Source organism: Argiope bruennichi, chromosome 11 (genome assembly GCF_947563725.1).
Source record: "Argiope bruennichi chromosome 11, qqArgBrue1.1, whole genome shotgun sequence".
In the NCBI taxonomy this organism is placed as follows: Eukaryota; Metazoa; Arthropoda; class Arachnida; order Araneae; family Araneidae; genus Argiope; species Argiope bruennichi.
This window is the reverse complement of record NC_079161.1, coordinates 89,940,903-89,961,093: the sequence shown is the minus strand read 5'-3', so window position 1 is coordinate 89,961,093 and position 20,191 is coordinate 89,940,903. Positions and strand designations below refer to the sequence as shown.

At 29.6% G+C, this 20,191-nt stretch overlaps 1 protein-coding gene across 2 annotated transcripts in view; it reads right to left on the bottom strand.

Annotated features, from left to right (window-relative positions):
- The window catches only part of LOC129957679 (putative methyltransferase DDB_G0268948), a 45,264-nt gene that overhangs the window by 21,299 nt on the left and 3,774 nt on the right, over nucleotides 1-20,191 (bottom strand). The gene's annotated exons all lie outside the window — the stretch shown is intronic.

The following is a 20,191-nucleotide window of genomic DNA, read 5'->3' as shown; positions in this document are numbered from 1 at the left end:
GATAAACGTTTTGAAATGCTGATGCCTTATATTTTAAGTAATCGTTAATACTGGCCTTGAAAGAATATTAACTTCATTTTCTAAATTTCTAGAAAAAATGTAGAAAATGTATTTCCAGAACGATTTCGATTGCAAATTACAAGATTCTTACATCCCCAGGAATGACGAGACTTTATAGAAGTGATGAAGAAATTGGTATTTCAACTTATTTATCTTTCAAATTGCACTCGTGTTAGCATACGAATTGTCGATTCAAAATTCATTATTCTAAAACGATAGTGCAAAGAATACTTTAAAGTAATATTTAGCATTCATATATTATTCACGGAATTCATGAAGATCTATAACCAAATCAGAATCTGAATCTATGAGTTTTACAACTAGGCCCAGCTTGAAGTGGAATCAAAATTTTCATTTATGAAGAATGTAATTTGAACATATGAACATGACATTAATCGAAATGGAATAAAAAACTATCATTTTTTTAAATGGAAAAAAAATTGCTTTCTTCATACAAGATAATCATTATCAATTAAAAATTAATAAAAAAATTAATAAAAAAATAACAATTAGTGTTACAACTACGAATTTTTTTAAGGGAAAGCACATTCTTAAAAGTTTTTTTTTCATGCTGGTAACATGTGGATTTGATGAACTAGGGGGTCGTAAATGACTGAAAACAAAAAAATAGTTTAGAACCCATATTTGCAAAAATGTTAAAACTTGAAGAAAAATAAAATCTTGAAAATGTAAGGAATTTTATAGCCTATGATTTGAGATAAGCGTGCAGAGTGAGAACTGGAGAGTTTTTAAGATATTTAAGAAAAACTAAAATGAGAACCAGAAAACATCGCTGTAACATCAGTACCGATGTTCGCAGAGAGCGTTGTCAAATTCGAAAGACAAATTCAGAGCAAGGATAATAGGCGTTAAGTAGATGAAAAATTACGAGAAAAAAATAGGGCTTCAGATAACGTTTATTCAGTGTAAATCTCAAAAACAGACGTCGAAAAAACAATGAGTATAGCTAAGGAAAAAGGCCCTATGAATGCGAGGATTAGGAATAAGGTAATCGAGAAGAAGCCTTCTCGTATGTAAATTTTTCAGGCATTCGTGAAAAATAAAAGCAGCGAACAAGTATTCATTAATGATCATTGTAGAATTGTTTTTCGTTATACTTCATTCGCAAACAAGTCAGATTTCACGAATGTAACTAAACTGCACTGGGGCTCCATCATGCATTAACCAAATTGTCGGTGTTCCCTGCAGTAAATCCGGAGGAACGTGCTGGAAGAAAACAAGGTACATTTTGCCGCTGAGAGGTTCGGGCAGAAGATACGCTCCAAATAGATGACTCTGCCCAGATGTTAATATCAAACTTGAGCTGCACGTTCGAGGAGATAGTGATGTGGGGATTTTCGAAAGACTGAATAATCGCGTTATGTGTATTGAAGAGATCTTATCTCATAAAGCAGGCTTCATCTGAGAATAAAACTCTAGCAGAAAAGTGTGCATCTTCCTGTGTGGCATTAAGCATCCACGTGCGAACTCCACCCGATTCGTGATTTTCATTGAGAAACGTTACCTACGACCCTATGTTTTATGGTAATTTTTCATCTACTTAACGCCTATTATCCTTGCGCTGAATTTGTCTTTCGAATTTGACTGCGAACATCGGCACAGATGTTGCAGCGATGTTTTCTGGTTCTCATTTTAGTTTTTCTTAAATATCTTAAAAACTCTCCAGTTCTCACTCTGCACGCTTATCTCAAATCATAGGCTATAAAATTCCTTACATTTTTAAGATTTTATTTTTCTTCAAGTTTTAATATTTTTGTAAATATGGGTTCTAAACTACTTTTTCGTTTTCAGTAGTTTACGACCCCCTTGTTCATCAAATAAACATGTTACCAGCATGAAAACAAACTTTTAAGAATGTACTTTCCCTTAAAAAAATTCGTAGTTGTAACACCATTTTTATTTGTTTATTAATTTTTTGCAGTTTCCAACAGTTCTCCGACTCCCTATATTATTGCGATTTTCACCAATTAAACGACGTTTGGGACCCCATGTTGTATGGTGATTCTTTATCCTCCTGATGCCTACTATCACCTCTCTGAATTTATCGGTCGAATTTGGCAACACCCTGCATATTATATATATACATATATATATATATATATATATATATATATATATATATATATATATATATATATATATATATATATATATATATATATATATATATATATATATATATATATAATTTCAATTCTAATTAATCTCCTATTTTTAGCTCAATTTAGCCCATATTAAATTCATTCTAAAATTTATTTCCTGATCCAATTCTACCTTTTTTATTTCATTAATGCAACAGAAGCCCTGTAAAAATGCTTAAATCTGTACTTTCACACACTCCGAGTGAAGGTATAAAAAACTGTCCAGCCAAGCACATTCCTTTAAAAGATATCTTAATTCCCTTTACCAAAATCGGCACGAGTGCAGAAATCCCTATCAGAATCTATTTTGTCTGTCTTGCAACTTTTTACGCTCCTCCGCTGTTGTGCCGAGTTGTGAACAGCCTTATGGTTCTCAACGTGTGATGTGATAACTTCTCATTCTTTCAGCATATTCCTTATTTCAATGGAAGATTGTTGTTCTTTTCCATTCATTATATCTTCCAAACCAGATCAAATCTCCACCGCAGGTCTTTGCTGTGACACAGAATGAAGTTCCGTAATTTCTTTGGTAGTTCTGGTATATTCTTCCGCCATTTCATCGATGTCTTGCTCTTCACATTTGGCCCCAAAATCTTGGTTAGGAACACAATCTTGTTGATTGAGTCTCCACAGGCATTTGCCCAGCCCCTGGAAATTACATTCGACAATACTATCCAGCGAAAACTTCTTCCGTGTAGACATAACTGTTCTTTCCAAATAAGTTCTCAACACAGAGTGATCATGCCAATCCAGCACAAGACACCCCCGCGTGTAGCTAACACTTTTTCTTCAAAACATCGCTCGCTAAGAGAGTCTTTTTTTTTTTTCATTTTATTTTGATCATTATGTGAATTATTCATTATACCAGGTGCTCGTTAAGGAATGTTTGACTGTACTTCTACAAAGTTAGTCGCAAATAAATGGTACTCTTTCAAATCATATTTTATATGTAAGACGATAGTTGGCTGTTGAATTCCTTGAGTTTGGCTAACAAGGATAGGCTGAATTTCCTACTACATCACCTGATTTGACATCTATTGACTTTTATGAATGAGGTTACTTACATTCTTCCATTTATCATTCATTTCCTGTAAATACAGATCTTTATTAACGAATTCATTAAGTTTGTCTTGATATTACAAGTGATGAACTGAATCGCGTATACGCAAGTATTGTTAGAAGCGTGCAACCTTGTATAAGTGTCCAAGATATTTATTTTGAACAATTTCTTAACCATACTTTACCAATAAGAAGTTTTCACCAATAAGAGGGTTTTTTCCATACTTCACCACCAATAAGACGATGGTTGGCTACGAAATTCCTTGGTATGAAGATTGGCTAACGAAAGTCAGTTGAATTTATCACCTGACTTGGCGTCTATTGACTTTCATGTGTGGGGTTACTTTCACTCTTCTATGTATTATATATCTCCTGTAGACAGTAGCATAGCTTTACTGACGAATTCAAGAAGCTTGCCTTGACGTCACAAATGACGAACTGATTCGCATGTATGGTATTGTTTGAATAATTCAACTTTGCACAGGGGTCGAAGATGTTTATTTTGAACAAATTTTTTAAGTACTTCGATTAATGTTTCCTTTGACCATTTTTTGAAAATTTAATGATAGTGTATTATGATGCAAATGTATTAAGATTCCGATTTTTTAATAACCCTTTATGATATGCATATTATCCCTGAAAAAAAGATTACCGAAAACTCTCTGAAACATCAGTCTGATTGAACTGGATGGCGGGAATTCAATGGGCGCAAGATACATACATTTGACTATACTGTGTCGAACATACTGTTAGAAAATAAAGAGAATAACTTTAAATAGAGTGTTTCAAAAAGCAAAACATGATTAAATAAGCAGCTGAAGTAGTCTTCCAAAAACTTTCTTGCATACTCTGTAATAAAGATGTCACTCCAAAAAATGCATTGCCATCAGCATGCAATAATTATGAAATATTTAGCTTTGGCGTGAATTTAGCATTTTTGATGAACCTATCATGTCATCCTTGGCTAGTTATTTGGGGATCACTTCCTGGCATGCCGTTAATAGTATACAAATTTTGAATTTGTGTTTAGGACATGTGTTTCTCGCCCGATTGAGACACAAAATATGATGCCAAACTTGATATATTAATGTCGTTGCATTTTTGAATTATCGCGTTTACATGTTTGTGAGAGTACAGACGGACAAACGGCGGTCACCCGCTTGTTGGAATCGACTCAAGCTTTTATGAGTATCTACCATAAAGATGTTAAATCTGTAAACTTAAATTTATCCATCTAGTTCTTTTCATTTTGTAGTTATCGTATTAACTTATATTCGTACAGCAGGATAGACAGACTTTCTCTGTACGGATTTTGCTCAAAATTTGATAAAAATCTACTAATATGGTCTAAAGATCATATACCAAATATCATCCGTGTACATCAAATCGCTTTTGATTTATTTTTGTCACAGATAGACGGACAGACATTTTCTATAAATATGTTTTTCGAACTTGGTAGATCTAAAAAAAACTTGGGAGGTCTAAAACGTGGAGATTTATCGAAATTTCGTTTTCGAATTTCTTAACTATTACTATACTTTCTCTATATTACGTATATGATAAAACAAGAATTGCAAAACAATGACTTAACAATGTAAGCAAGAAGTTAAAAATTAGGGCAAAGTGAAATCTATACTTATATAAAGCTCAGTGTGTGTGTGTGTATGTGTGTGTGTTGGCGCTCTACAGGCCAGGCCATTGGACCTACAGGTACCAAATTTGGTACATGTATACCTTAGAAGTCGGGAATGTGCACCTGAGATAACTTTTTTTGAATTTTTAATTAGAATTTTAATTATTAATTAAAAACTAACTTTCCCGCCAAAAAATCTTCCATTTTCCCCACTTTTTCCCTTGGTTAAGACCCATGTGGGTAGCTATTAGTAGATAATTCTCGGGTTCCACCATTTCACCAACGATGTGCTTCGTGCACGGTATTAAGGTGGTAACTCCGTACCTTAATGCCAAACGAGTAAGACTTCAATTTTTTTTCCCCAGCAGTAATGAGGCTAGGGTTAACATTTTTCGGCCGATTATTTCAAACGATTCTGTTTATTTTCTTAATGTTTTATGCATTTAAAATTAAACATTATTAATGAATCGATCTTTCCGATTCATTCTGAAGTACTTTTGAATTAAAATAACACAGGAAAAAAAACCTGAAAAGGATGTAGACTAAACTCTGGACATTCAATTAAGATGTGACTAACTGTTATGTTCATCAGGCATCTCAAGCAAGTAGGGGCTTGGTCACCGAATGAAAAATGTTTACGCTTAAAATGGATGTCGCCATTGCGGAGTACTTAGATTTGATACTTAGCTCTCACACTGAAAAACAAGGCCAAGATGTAATAATAGGTTTTACGGTTTGCAGTTTATTATTAATCCGATTATTCCATAATTCTTGCCATAATAAGTAAAGACAACACACAAAAGAAGTCTTCGCATTCGCATCTTTGTATGGGATGCCTCGTCCAAAGACCCAAGATTTCTTGGCAAGATTAAAAGACCCAAGATTTCCTTGGCAACTGGATAAATCTGATTATGAAAACGGGAAAATATTTTCAATGAACTCATGTTGCGAGTATCCGAACAAAATTTCCGATCAGAAGAGAGCGAAATCCTTTCAAGAGCATAAAAAAAACTAATAATAATTCAGTAGATAAAGCAGAATGAGATGTATCAAGATAATGTAGAATAGATGTATCAAGATAATGTAGAATAGATGTATCAAGATAATGTAGAATAGACGTACAAAACAGAATAGACGTATCAAGATAATGTAGAATAGATGTATCAAGATAATGTAGAATAGACGTACAAAACAAAATAGATGTATCAAGATAATGTAGAATAGACGTACAAAACAGAATAGACGTATCAAGATAATGTAGAATAGATGTATAAAACAGAATCGATGTCTCAAGATAATGTAGAATAGATGTATAAAACATAATAGATGTCTTAGGATAATGTAGAATAGATGTAAAAAACAGAATCGATGTCTCAAGATAATGTAGAATAGATGTATAAAACATAATAGATGTCTTAGGATAATGTAGAATAGATGTAAAAAACAGAATCGATGTCTCAAGATAATGTAGAATAGATGTATAAAACATAATAGATGTCTTAGGATAATGTAGAATAGATGTAAAAAACAGAATCGATGTCTCAAGATAATGTAGAATAGATGTATCAAGATAATGTAGAATGGATGTATAAAACAGAATAGATGTCTCAAGATAATGTAGAATAGATGTCTCAAGATAATGTAGAATAGATGTCTCAAGATAATGTAGAATAGATGTCTCAAGATAATGTAGAATGGATGTATAAAACAGAATAGATGTCTCAAGATAATGTAGAATAGATGTATCAAGATAATGTAGAATGGATGTATAAAACAGAATAGATGTCTCAAGATAATGTAGAATGGATGTATAAAACAGAATAGATGTCTCAATATAATGTAGAATAGATGTCTCAAGATAATGTAGAATAGATGTATAAAACAGAATCTATGTCTCAAGATAATGTAAAATAGATGTATAAAACAGAATAGATGTCTCAAGGTAATGTAGAATAGATGTCACAAGATAATGTAGAATGGATGTATAAAACAGAATAGATGTCTCAATATAATGTAGAATAGATATCTCAAGATAATGTAGAATAGATGTATAAAACAGAATCTATGTCTCAAGATAATGTAAAATAGATGTATAAAACAGAATAGATGTCTCAAGGTAATGTAGAATAGATGTATCAAAATAATGTAGAATAGATGTATCAAGATAATGTAGAATAGATGTATCAAGATAATGTAGAATAGATGTATCAAGATAATGTAGAATACATGTATAAAACAGAATAGATGTATCAAGATAATGTAGAATAAATGTTTAAAACAGAATAGATGTATCAAGATAATGTAGAATAAATGTATAAAACAGAATAGATGTATCAAGATAATGTAGAATAAATGTTTAAAACAGAATAGATGTATCAAGATAATGTAGAATAGATGTATCAAGTATATCAAGACTGAGTGAATTGACATCAAAAACTATACAAGAGCCAACAGGACCATTTGACTTATTCGAATTAACCTGCATAATAATTTTTTATATATAAAATCTTGGAAACCATAAAATTTAAATCAGATCTTCAATAATGTTGACTAATATTTTGCAAAAATTCTAAATTTTTGTCATCTATACTTATAATAAAACTCAGTGTGTGTGTGTGCGTGTTGGCAGTCTATTGTCAGACCGTTTGGCCTACGAAATTCGGCACATATATACCTTGGATGTTGGAAATGTGTCCCTCGGAGCGATTTTTTTGAATTTTTGATTAGAATTTTAATTAGTTAAAAATTAAGCGAAATTTTGGCGGGTTTTTTTGGCGAAATTTTGACGTATAACTTCCGAAATTATTACAGTACAAAATTAGTTTTTACATCATATTGAAGATTTTTAAAAAATATCTTTTTAATGATACTGTATTTTTAACCAACAAATTAGAATTCTATTTTTAATGAATTTTTAAAAAATAATTTAGTTATATTTTTCAACAATTTATTTCGCATAAAAGGAAAATTTAACTTCCACGAGCACATTATGAGTGTGTGGGAAAAATTAGTTTTTATCCACTTGTTGCCATCACATTTATGAAAGCTCAAATTAAAAAACAAATTAATGGTTGCTGGAAATTAAATCTAGAAAAGTGTAATTTTAAACACGTTCCTATATGGAAAGAAATGAATATAAAAAATGATGTTTTCTAAAAAATAAAGGCTACAAAAACTTTTTCCACGACTTTTTATAACATCTAAATTATTAATTCTATAAATCAGTTTTAATTCAGGCAGATATGGTTTATTATATACATTATATCCTCTCTAATCAGGACCCAGCAGCTGTTTTTTAACTTTTAATAATAGCCATAATCTGTTAACAAAATAGTCTAAATAAAATAAATAATTATTTTTATGTAACTTCAGTCAATAAATGTTCTTATGAATTATGAATTTTAAAGTTTTATACAAAGCTTGTTCTGTGATATATATTTAATAATATATTCTTGAGACACTAATTTTTAAAAAAAGTTACATTCTTTTACAATGAAAATATATTGAGTTATGAAAATTTGAATATCTCTATCCTATAAAATCGCGCGATTTTAAATCTCTCTATCAACCGTCTTGAAGAAAATAGCTAACAGCGCTTGGAATTTCCGGAGACTGATAGTCTAAAATAATGAAATTGTTGATTATCCTAAAATAATGCTTTATAGCGCGAGTTCGCAAATTGGACAGACTAACTCTATGGCAAAGGATACCGACGTGCTCTGATTGGTTTAAGCCTTGGCATCGTTTTGGCAATATTTTGCACTCATAGTAGTGTAGTTATCGCTTATTTGGCTCAAACCCTGCAAAGTTTTGCCAAACTTTTTCCGATCTTTGTTGATATTCTCGAATCCATTCCTAAAATATGTGTTCCAGAAATGCAAGAAATAAGTATTCAAAAGAAATGTATAAACTGTTTATATATTTATAAATCTTAATATTGTTAATTACAAATATCAAGATTAATAATTAGATTGTTAATAAGTATATGAATCTAAATATCTTAACAAATATAGCACATTTGCAGATAGACATCTTATGGTAATAATTTGAATACGAAATTAATAAATATCTCCTTGTGTTATTTTATTTTGCATGAATATTCACTAAGAATTATAATGATTTCTATTCCGTTTAATATCATCTAAATATCATAATAAATATAGTATATTTGCATATAAATATTTTATGGTAATGATTTTAACATGAATCTTTAATTAAAAAAATTGGCATATCATTTCCCGTAAAAAAAAAGTTTAATTTTCAAGTCTTATTTTAATAATACTTCACAGAAAAATTGCTACCTGTGCTAATTCTTTATTTACAAGACCTGAAATACGAAAAATAGCTCTATTCTCATCAATCTCAATTATTTTATAATTGTATTTCTCTGGAAGATTTAATTCCTCCATTTTGAAAAATGGCAGGCAAAAAAGTACGTAGAAACTAAACAATGCAACAGGGTTGCAGCAGCTACAGCATAGAAAGTCTGGGCAAAAGAAATCGACCAATCAGAGCACGTCGGTATCCTTTGCCATAGAGTTAGTCTGTACAATTTGCGAACTCGCCTTTATAACGCGATAAAGTTTGATCGCAGATGATTGAAACATTGTATCACCATGATAGTTTTACTGAGTGATTCATAAAATTGAAGGACCGCATAAACTGTAGATTTCATAACTGTTTTCAGAAATGCATTTACTGTTTGATATAAAATACCGCGTTTAAATCTTTTTGAAAGTAAAACTGAATTTTATGACAGAGAAACTTTTATTGAATAGTTCTTTGAAACGTTGGAAAAATTATAAAAAATATATATATATTATGTTATACAAATAAAATTTCATTGATGAAAGAATCAATTTTCTATAGATATATTTTTATGTTTGATTTCAGCAAAAAAAAAAAAAAAAAAAAAAGCTTTCGTGTTTATAAGAAATTTATCTTATCCATTTCAAATTCAAATTCAAATCTTAAGGTAATTTATAGCATATTAGAGAGATATACGATGAACAAAATATCGTAAACCTTCTATAATAATATGAATTATGTGATCAACGAAATTTGAAGACAAAAAATATTATGTCGAAGAAGCTATTAAGAGACCAAGGTACATAAGTATTTAACTGAAAATGTTTGAGACTGCTATTATTCTTAACGAAACAGCTGGTCGCCAAAGGCGGTGAGTACGTATAATAAAGCTGAATTGTGTGTGTGTGTGTGTGTGTGTGTGTGTGTGTGTGTGTGTGTGTGTGTGTGTGTGTGTGTGTGTGTGTGTGTGTGTGCTGGCGCTCTACAGGCCGGACCGTTCGACCTACAGCTACTAAATTTGGCACATGTATACCTTGGAGGTCGGAAATTTTCATCTTGGAGCGATTTTTTAAAAATATTTAATTAATTAAAAATTAAGCGAACTTTCGGCGTTTTTTCGCGATAACTTCAGAAAAAAATTATCGCGCAAACATGATTTTTGCCTGAAGTTAAAGTAACTGTTATCGTTAAAATTATCTTTTTATTGATACCAATGTTTTAACCTATAAATTAGGTTCCTTTTTTTAATGAATTTTTCTAAAAAATATTTTATTCATATTTTTTAATAATTTGTTTCGCACAAAATAAAAATAAAATTTAATTTACACGAGCACGTTACGTGTGCGTGGGTAAATAATTAGCTTTTATCTTTTTATGTTATTGCCATCACATTGACAAAAGCTCACATTTAAAGTTATAATATTACTGAAAACCTAGAAAAGTGTAATTTTCAGCCCGCGTCTGGATGAAATGAAATAAATAAGAAATACAATATTTTCTAAAAAGTAAATGCAAGACAAAATTTTCTATGACCTTTTACAGTATCTTCATTAGTAATTCAAAAATTCAATTTTTTTTTAAAGCAAACATGGTTAAATATATATCCTTTCAATTCAGGGCCCAACGCCTAATTTTTAAACCTTTAATAATAGAAATGCATGTATTAAAATGGTCTAAATGAAATAAATAAATATATTTTATGTATTTAAGTCAATAAATGCTCTAATAAATTATGAATTTTTAGCTTTTATCTAGGTCTTCTGCTCTGTGAATCATATTTAAAAAATATTCTTGAAATACTAATATTTTAAATAAAAATACTTACAGTCATTAAAACTGGCTAATTTATGAAATTGAGAATATCACTATTTAATAAAATTGGACGATTTAGAACACTTCCTCGACTGTCTCAAAGACGATACCCCAATCAGCGCCCAGGGTTTGTCGAGACTGATTAGTCAAAGATTATGAAAATGTTGATTGTTCTAAACAATTCTATTCAAAGCTTCATAAATCGATCAGATTTTGTAGCAGAAGATAGAAACGTACATTTATTTATTTAAAAGTTGAAGTGTCAAGAATATTTTCCAGGATATGATTCCTTAGGGACAAAATGTTGTATAAAATGTAGACTTCATAATTTTTTGAAGTACCGGGTGCTGCATAAATTCGTGCAAACTTCAAAAAATCATAATAAAAAAAGTAATGCTCGAAAAAAATTGCGGTTTGCGGGATTATGTTCAGCCTTTCATATGTAAGAGCCTTTGAATTTTGTTATTTCCATTAAAAAATGTATTTGAAAATGACCGATAGATGGCGCTAAATTGTTAATGAGCTAATAAGAGAAACTGAATAGAAAGAAACAACAGCTTGCGTGAATTCTTTTCAAGTTCTTAGTTTATGGTTTAAAGTTCAGAATTAGAATTGGAATTTTCGGATGAATTCCATAAATATTCTCCTTCTTGCTATTTTTTTCTTCGGTTGTAAATGATTTTTCACATTTTGTACATTTTTTGTTCTTTGTTTTCTTGTGCGGTACTTACTTGTTTCATTAAATATCAAAAATTTTTTGTCCTTTTATTAAAATTCAGAAGTTTCCAATTATATGGTACAAATATGACTTTATCCTGTTTTTTCAGATGTCATATGGTTTATTTTTTATTTTGTAAAGAACAAAAATATAGAAAGTTCTTTCATTTGCAGCACATATAATACATGTGCTAAATTACACAGAGCCTCTTCAGCTATAATAGCAGTGCCATTCTAACCTCGTTAATGAAAGACAAATCCTCAAGTAAATCAGATTGTTTTTAATCGTTTCCTTGAGTCCCCGGATTTAAAATTTTAAATCTCAGATGTAAAAAGGAGCTATCAAATTATTTCTTTTTTAAAAAACTTGCCATGAATTAACATTTCTGTAACCTTTTACTTTTTCGTATATTTAGTATAGAGAAAGTATAGTAATCGTCAAAAACTTCAAACTCGGGGTTTTGACAAATCTCCGCGTTTTAGACTTCCTTAAACTCAAAAGACACAGTTTTGGAAAATGTCTATCTATCTGTCTGTCTGTACGTGACAAAGATACTCAAAAACGATTTGAGCTAAATAATTGAAATTTGGCATAGGGTCTTTACATCAAATTTGAAGATTTATATCAAATTTTAGGTAAAATCTGTTTAGAGGAAATCCGTCTGTCAAACCTACTGCTCGAATATAAATCAAAATGATAATTACAGAAAGTAGAGAGCTGTCTGTAGACATCTGAAAGTAGACACCTGTCAAATTTTGAGCCAATACAAGAAAGAATTGTGTTAGTTAATAAATGAAAATTCTGAGGACTAAATGAAGGAAAGAAACAATATAACATGGATAACTTGAACATAAGTAGTCTAAATATAGTGGAAGAAAATGTTTTATCATATGTATCAGTTTTTTTAGCAAAAAAGTTTTTGGCTTCTCATGAATGTATTAAATGCAGAAAATTACTGGTAAATGATGAAAAAAATGTAGATAATCATACATTTTTTTTGTATTTTAAAAAATATGACAAGTGTAAATCAGCATTAAAATAGGCAACTGAATATTTATTACAATATTTTTCTAAATTACATGAATGTTTTTCTGATAATTTTAGCCTATTTTTCCAAAGAGATGGTATAAATCAGAAATTTAAAACTGTTTTACACCAAATTACTTTAGAGTTTTTTAATAATCACATAGAACACAAAAAAAAGCACAGTTTTTTTAATTTTTTCTTTTATACGGATGGTAATTAAACATGATATCAAAAAAAAAAAAAGAATAATGAAATAACAACCTACTATTCTCGAAAAAAAAATTTAAAAATGTTTTACATGTAGTTTTTTTTAATTTTATTTTTTGAAAATTAATAAGTAATAATTATGTCAGTTTGTTATTTTCAATTTTCCATTTTTTAAATTTACCATCTGAAGCATGTTAAAAATGTGACTCAAGCCAATTGTATTTTTATCTTGTAAAATTAGCCTTTATTTTTAGCCTTTATTTAATTTTAGAACCTTTTTCTCATAGATTTTAAATTTATAAAACTAATAATTCCTCACTTTTAATTGAAATTTCTTTTTCAAATGAGTTTATATTAATATTTATATTAATATTTTTTGCCATGTAATATGTGGATTATTTTCAATTTTTTTTTTGAATAAAATAAGACAACATTATTTGGGTTGTTTGTTATTTATTACATGATTATTCTGTGATATTAAATATATGTATTTAATTTTATTAAAATTTGTAAAAAATTTCTGAAATTAATTTTCATTCTTAAAATAACTTAGGTGAAATTAAATTAGAGTAGCCAAACCTGATATATGACAGTGATTAAATCTAGCATAAATACAGAGTTAAATTAATTAGAAGTGATCCAAATTGGAATAAAATATTTTAAAATTCATAAATTGCCGTTTAAAATATACTGATATATATTATAATGAATAGAAATTGAAAATTAATAATCAATAATAGAACTTAATATAATATGCAATTCATCCACTGTAAAATTTCAAATTGGTTCTTCAAATAGCCAAAAGCAAGTATTTACCTTACATATTAACTTTATAAAATCATTTCTGATGGAATAGAATTTTGTTAAATGATTTGTTGGAATTTCATAGTGAAGGGTAAATGTAATTTAATTAATCTGAAATATGGTAATAAGGCATCTGAATTTCACTAGTACTCAACAAACAGAGATGAAATTTTTTGTTTTTATATAAGAAGGGAGAAAAAATTGGAAAAAAAAATCCTTTCAGATAATAGTTTATTAGGGGATATTATCCCGAGGTTGAAATTTGGCCGAGAAAAGTCAATATAATAAATGCAGTTGCTTTGTTGACATCCGTATCATGACGTCACGAAGAAAGATGACGTCATTCCACCGCGCAATAGTTCCAAGTCGCAAGTATCAACAGAGATGGCGCTACTGTCTATGTGAATGGACATGTTAAAAAAGTTGCCTTTAGTGTCTATGAGAGAGACCTCTGGATCTCCTCCTCTGTGTCTTTGGCATTTTAAACATATTTGAAGGAATTAATTATCGTTTGCAAATATTGCTCTTTCAATTAAATGCAAACAATTAATTTTTATGATAAAAAGTACGAATTTATCATTTGATTTTTCATTTATATTGGAAAGAAAATATCACCTGCTTTTCTTAATTAATAGTTTCATTAAGATCTTTTATGCTGCGCATTTCAATATTTCAATTATGACTATTAACTAGAGTAACAGAAAATTTACTATCATTTTTTAAAAATATTCTTGGGCATTTTAGTATTTATTAATAGCTGCATGCTATTGACAAACTGTTCGCATAGCATTGGCGAACATAGTCAATCTTTGCCAATCTTTTTTGGCAATTAATTGCAATTAGTCGGTTAATAAAAGTATCCATATTTGGGTTAAAGCTATGATGATTATTTTATACTATTGCAATATATTTATTTTTAAGCTGAGCTACATAATGTTGCCATTAAATCTTTCTCTTCTTTAATTTAATTAATTTTATTCAAGCTTTTAAACTTTACTCCATGTGCATTTAAACTATTTAAAACTATGGAAATGGAAGAAAAGTAAAAGACTTATGTCATTTTTTTCGCAACATAAATTGTTGATGTTAGAAACTGACAAAATTAGCGCTTGAAAAACATTTTTTAACCTTTAACTTCTAAGGTATTGTAGTTATAGAAAAACTTTAAATACGGAAGTTCGTCTTAGTGAGGTGCTAATTTGATTTATTTCTGTAACTTCAGTATTGAGGAAATTATATCGGAAGTAGTTGGACAGTGGGATCAACCCCCACTATCCCCTCCATGAACTAAATAGCCCATCTACGAACTCATCCGATATTTTTACATTTCTAACAACATATCCCAAAACAATTAAAATCCAAACAAAATTACTCTAGCTATCTTGTTTACAAGATAACATGGGCAGTAATAATATTTTCGGTTCTAGGGACCATAATAATCGAAGAACAAGAAATTTTCCCGAAGTCATGCCATGAGAACCATTGCAAAAGGTAGTCTTTATATAAAAATCTACTTAATAAAAGAATCAATCCCAAATAATCACAACACGAACAATGAAATTCCATTAAATACAACATTTTACCATTAATAGTTTTTAATTATTTTAATAGAAACTCAAATTTCTAAAATGTTTAAGTAAATGTCGACGTCAATTTTATACGCTTCTCTAAATTATACCAATTAACTTTTTTTTAAACACGAAAATTTCGTATCATTATCAAATGTTTTCAGAGATCATATTTACATGACTTAGAATGTATATCTTACGAATGACGGCAGACTTATAGATTTAAAACAAACTTTGATAAGGATCTTGAGATTCCCAAATTTCTATTTATCTAAATCGTTCACTTTTTAGTTATCGCGCTTAAATGTAGGCGCATGGCGCAAACATACGTGAAAGCATAGATCGAAAGATAGATGGGCAACAGCATGGCAAATAGGTTCAAAATTTGATAAGCATTTACACATCAAATTTCAAAAAGTATTCTGAATTTCATTAATCTAAATAATTTCATTTTTTTTAATGACGCCGCTTACATATTTGCAAACGTATAAATAGATGGCTAGCACTGTTCCAGATTTGTCTCAAAATCTGATAAGGATCTACACTGGAGATTCTAAAAAAATATTCCGAATTTCCTTAACATAAACAATTGCGTTTTTTTCAATTATGGTGCTTATATATATGCGAAAGTACAAATAGATGGCTAGCACTTTTGAAGATTTGGTTCAAAATATGATAAGAATCTACACTTCAGATTCCAAAAAATATTCCGAATTTCATTAATCTAAAAAATACCATTTTTTTAATTACGCTGCCTACATATATGCAAATGGCTAGCACTTTTGAAGATTTGGTTCAAAATCTGATAAGGATCTACACTTCAGATTCCAAAAAATATTCCGAATTTCATTAATCTAAAAAATACCGTTTTTTTAATTACGCTGCCTACATATTTGCAAATGGCTAGCACTTTTGAAGATTTGGTTCAAAATCTGATAAGGATCTACACTTCAGATTCCAAAAAATGTCCCGAATTTCATTAGTCTAATCAATAGCGGGTTTTTTTAGTTAATGTGCTTACATATAGGCGAAAGTATAAATAGATGGCTAGCACTTTTGAAGATTTGGTTCAAAATCTGATAAGGATCCACACTTCAGATTCCAAAAAATATCCCGAATTTCATTAATCTAAAAAATACCGTTTTTTAAATTACGCTGCCTACATATTTGCAAATGGCTAGCACTTTTGAAGATTTGGTTCAAAATCTGATAAGGATCTACACTTCAGATTCTAAAAAATATTCCGAATTTCATTAATCTAAAAAATACCGTTTTTTTAATTACGCTGCCTACATATTTGCAAAAGTATAAATAGATGGCTAGCACTTTTGAAGATTTGGTTCAAAATCTGATCAGGATCTACACTTCAGATTCCAAAAAATATCCCGAATTTCATTAATCTAAAAAATACCGTTTTTTTTAATTACGCTGCTTACATATTTGCAAAAGTATAAATAGATGGCTAGCACTTTTGAAGATTTGGTTCAAAATCTGATACGGATCTACAATTCAGATTAGAAAAAATATCCCGAATTTCATTAGTCTAATCAATAGCGGGTTTCTTCAGTTAATGTCCTTACATATAGGCGAAAGTATAAATAGATGGCTAGCACTTTTGAAGATTTGGTTCAAAATCTAATAAGGATCTACACTTCAGATTCCAAAAAATATCCCGAATTTCATTAATTTAAAAAATACCGTTTTTTTAATTACGCTGCTTACATATTTGCAAAAGTATAAATAGATGGCTAGCACTTTTGAAGACTTGGTTCAAAATCTGATCAGGATCTACACTTCAGATTCCAAAAAATATTCCAAATTTCATTAATCTAAAAAATACCGTTTTTTTTAATTACGCTGCCTACATATTTGCAAAAGTATAAATAGATGGCTAGCACTTTTGAAGATTTGGTTCAAAATCTGATAAGGATCTACACTTCAGATTAGAAAAAATATCCCGAATTTCATTAGTCTAATCAATAGCGGGTTTTTTTAGTTAATGTGCTTACATATAGGCGAAAGTATAAATAGATGGCTAGCACTTTTGAAGATTTGGTTCAAAATCTGATAAGGATCTACACTTCAGATTCCAAAAAATATTCCGAATTTCATTAATCTAAAAAATACCGTTTTTTTAATTACGCTGCCTACATATTTGCAAAAGTATAAATAGATGGCTAGCACTTTTGAAGATTTGGTTCAAAATCTGATCAGGATCTACACTTCAGATTCCAAAAAATATCCCGAATTTCATTAATCTAAAAAATACCGTTTTTTTTAATTACGCTGCTTACATATTTGCAAAAGTATAAATAGATGGCTAGCACTTTTGAAGATTTGGTTCAAAATCTGATACGGATCTACACTTCAGATTAGAAAAAATATCCCGAAATTCATTAGTCTAATCAATAGCGGGTTTTTTTTAGTTAATGTGCTTACATATAGGCGAAAGTATAAATAGATGGCTAGCACTTTTGAAGATTTGGTTCAAAATCTGATAAGGATCTACACTTCAGATTCCAAAAAATATCCCGAATTTCATTAATCTAAAAAATACCGTTTTTTTAATTACGCTGCTTACATATTTGCAAAAGTATAAATAGATGGCTAGCACTTTTGAAGACTTGGTTCAAAATCTGATCAGGATTTACACTTCAGATTCCAAAAAATATTCCGAATTTCATTAATCTAAAAAATACCGTTTTTTTTAATTACTCTGCCTACATATTTGCAAAAGTATAAATAGATGGCTAGCACTTTTGAAGATTTGGTTCAAAATCTGATAAGGATCTACACTTCAGATTAGAAAAAATATCCCGAATTTCATTAGTCTAATCAATAGCGGGTTTTTTTAGTTAATGTGCTTACATATAGGCGAAAGTATAAATAGATGGCTAGCACTTTTGAAGATTTGGTTCAAAATCTGATCAGGATCTACACTTCAGATTCCAAAAAATATTCCGAATTTCATTAATCTAAAAAATACCGTTTTTTTTAATTACTCTGCCTACATATTTGCAAAAGTATAAATAGATGGCTAGCACTTTTGAAGACTTGGTTCAAAATCTGATAAGGATCTACACTTCAGATTCCAAAAAATATCCCGAATTTCATTAGTCTAATCAATAGCGGGTTTCTTCAGTTAATGTGCTTACATATAGGCGAAAGTATAAATAGATGGCTAGCACTTTTGAAGATTTGGTTCAAAATCTAATAAGGATCTACACTTCAGATTAGAAAAAATATCCCGAATTTCATTAGTCTAATCAATAGCGGGTTTTTTTTAGTTAATGTGCTTACATATAGGCGAAAGTATAAATAGATGGCTATCACTTTTGAAGATTTGGTTCAAAATCTGATAAGGATCTACACTTCAGATTCCAAAAAATATCCCGAATTTCATTAATCTAAAAAATACCGTTTTTTTAATTACGCTGCTTACATATTTGCAAAAGTATAAATAGATGGCTAGCACTTTTGAAGACTTGGTTCAAAATCTGATCAGGATCTACACTTCAGATTCCAAAAAATATTCCGAATTTCATTAATCTAAAAAATACCGTTTTTTTTAATTACTCTGCCTACATATTTGCAAAAGTATAAATAGATGGCTAGCACTTTTGAAGATTTGGTTCAAAATCTGATAAGGATCTACACTTCAGATTCCAAAAAATATTCCGAATTTCATTAATCTAAAAAATACCGTTTTTTTAATTACGCTGCCTACATATTTGCAAAAGTATAAATAGATGGCTAGCACTTTTGAAGATTTGGTTCAAAATCTGATCAGGATCTACACTTCAGATTCCAAAAAATATCCCGAATTTCATTAATCTAAAAAATACCGTTTTTTTTAATTACGCTGCTTACATATTTGCAAAAGTATAAATAGATGGCTAGCACTTTTGAAGATTTGGTTCAAAATCTGATACGGATCTACACTTCAGATTAGAAAAAATATCCCGAATTTCATTAGTCTAATCAATAGCGGGTTTTTTTTAGTTAATGTGCTTACATATAGGCGAAAGTATAAATAGATGGCTAGCACTTTTGAAGATTTGCTTCAAAATCTGATAAGGATCTACACTTCAGATTCCAAAAAATATCCCGAATTTCATTAATCTAAAAAATACCGTTTTTTTAATTACGCTGCTTACATATTTGCAAAAGTATAAATAGATGGCTAGCACTTTTGAAGACTTGGTTCAAAATCTGATCAGGATCTACACTTCAGATTCCAAAAAATATTCCGAATTTCATTAATCTAAAAAATACCGTTTTTTTTAATTACTCTGCCTACATATTTGCAAAAGTATAAATAGATGGCTAGCACTTTTGAAGATTTGGTTCAAAATCTGATACGGATCTACACTTCAGATTAGAAAAAATATCCCGAATTTCATTAGTCTAATCAATAGCGGGTTTTTTTAGTTAATGTTCTTACATATAGGCGAAAGTATAAATAGATGGCTAGCACTTTTGAAGATTTGGTTCAAAATCTGATAAGGATCTACACTTCAGATTCCAAAAAATATTCCGAATTTCATTCATCTAAAAAATACCGTTTTTTTAATTACGCTGCCTACATATTTGCAAAAGTATAAATAGATGGCTAGCACTTTTGAAGATTTGGTTCAAAATCTGATCAGGATCTACACTTCAGATTCCAAAAAATATTCCGAATTTCATTAATCTAAAAAATACCGTTTTTTTTAATTACTCTGCCTACATATTTGCAAAAGTATAAATAGATGGCTAGCACTTTTGAAGATTTGGTTCAAAATCTGATACGGATCTACACTTCAGATTAGAAAAAATATCCCGAATTTCATTA